Genomic DNA, 2,129 nt, shown 5'->3' on the forward strand with positions numbered 1-2,129 from the left:
GATAGATAGATAGATAGATAGATAGATAGATAGATAGATAGATAGATAGATCACAACAAGGATTCCCAGGGAGAAGGGTGGGGAAGGGAGGGGGGATGAGCTGATGTCAAAGAGTCCAAGAACAAAGAAAATGTTTTGAAATTTATTGTAGCAGCAATTGTATAATTACACTTGATCTATTTGAAGTAAGGAATGTTGTGACATCTGTAAAAGCTCCCAATAAAAAGATGAATTTTTTAAAAAAGAAAGTATATTCCTCAGCCTTACTCCTGGGCCTTCTCGCTGTGGAGTGCCCGTGCATTAGGATAGCTAAGAAAGCCCGTGTCCCTCCCCAGGAAGAACCCACTTTTCTTCTGGGGCCTACAAGTTGAGCGAAGAGTACAAAAAAAGAAAGTATAGATGTGGAAGAATTTTTTAACTGCAGGGTACTGTACATACATAATCGGTCACTGTTATTTCTGTGACCAAGGGTTTGCTTCCCAGCCTTGTGCCACTGTCCATCTCTGAACCAATGGGCTGGAATGTGGTGTGACTCATCTTCTGTACAACAATGTACCAGGAAGAAAAGGACAACATTAGGCAAGAAGCCCTAAGCTTAAAGTCAAAGGATTCCCTGGGGAGAAACAACCAATAGCTCCTAATCCACGGGTCACACGTGGCTGTGAACCTGTTCGTCTATCTGATATGTGCATCTTTCATTTTCTATTAACTAAATAAACGTATCCTACAGATATTATCGAGGAGCCCTGGCAGCATTGTCCTCCACGGAAGAAAGACAGGGCTTTATGCTCCTGTTAACAGTTATGTTCTCAGAAACCCACAGGGGCAGTTCTACCCTGTCCTACAGAGTGATCATGAGTCAGAATTGACTCAAGGGCAGTGAGTTGAGTTTTACATATATTGTTAATTTTTTAAATATATTGGCACATCAGTGAGATTACTAAGACATACTATTTACAAGTATTACTAAATGAGAGGTTTCCAAAAATGGGAAAAGGAAAGCAATTCCAAACACTTTAGTATTCTCTACCCCAGAACAATCTTTTGTACATTCTCACCAAACCAATCCCATGGCCATTGAGTGGACTCCAACTCAGAATGACCGTGAAGGAGAGAGGAACTGTTCTTCACTGGGTTTGAGGCTGTGAATCCTTACAGAGCTGACCGCTGTATCCTTCTCCCACAGAGCAGCTGGTGGGTTTGAAGTGCTGACCTTTCAGTTAGCAGCTCAGTGCACCACCAGGACTGATCTACCAGAGTTCTAAAAGCCCAGCACATTCAGCAGTAGTTCTTTTCCTAACAGCAGGGGTAATAAAAAGAAATGTTTACATCTTGATCTGATCTATCCTTAATAGATCCCATTTATCTCATGAACAAGGTAGTCAGATATTAAAATCCATGAGTCACAAAGAAAAGAAATCTGAAGAGTACTTAAATTGTTAAAACAATTACATAACCTCAACTTTTGTAACTTTAAAAAACTACAGGCCATTTATAGAAATACTAAGCCTAAACAGGAAGCATACATTTTATCTTCCGATATTGTACATCCAAAGGTCATGAATAGCACCCAGAGTTTATGATAGGCGCCAAGACTGTTGAGAATTCCCTGTGGAGGGTTCCTCAGAATAAAAAAGCACACAGGATGCATGCCTGCATGCATGTTTCCCAAGATCGTTTCCCTTGCAATTCCACTTCAGTCAGTCTGGAGTCCCTGGTGAGTACAAACAGTTAACATGCTCACTGATAACCAACAGGTTGGAGGATTGAGCACACCGCCTCCCCGCCCGGGAACCTTGAAGAAAGTCCTAGTGACCCACTTTCAGCAAACAGCTGCTGAGAACTCGAGGAAGCACAGTTGCATGTCCACACATCTGATGGTGGACTCAACTCATAGCAACTGGGTTTTGGTGTTGGTTTTGACTGAGGGCTAGAAATTTGTTTTGAGGTGAACTTAAAAAGGTGGCTCTAAGGGCATGTTCAGTTGCCCACCGATGGGCTTTGAGTCTCCACTCTGCACTCACCCACCTTTACAATGATATGATTTTTTGTTCTTGGATGCTTGATACCTGATCCCTTCTACAGCTCATGGTCACACATGCTGTTGTGCTTCTTCCATGTGGGCTTTG

The 2,129-nt window shown here is 42.2% G+C and overlaps 1 protein-coding gene and 1 non-coding gene across 2 annotated transcripts in view; one reads left to right on the forward strand and one right to left on the reverse strand.

Moving 5' to 3' along the window:
* Positions 1-2,129, reverse strand: part of EGF (epidermal growth factor) — a 146,770-nt gene that overhangs the window by 118,845 nt on the left and 25,796 nt on the right. The window lies entirely within an intron of this gene.
* Positions 253-380, forward strand: LOC115873418. Its single transcript, XR_004048415.1, has one exon. It is a non-coding gene; the product is annotated as a small nucleolar RNA SNORA49 (small nucleolar RNA).

This window comes from Echinops telfairi, unplaced genomic scaffold, assembly GCF_000313985.2.
Source record: "Echinops telfairi isolate 266 unplaced genomic scaffold, ASM31398v2 ScPeMD7_7468;HRSCAF=8506_0, whole genome shotgun sequence".
Classification (NCBI taxonomy): domain Eukaryota; kingdom Metazoa; phylum Chordata; class Mammalia; order Afrosoricida; family Tenrecidae; genus Echinops; species Echinops telfairi.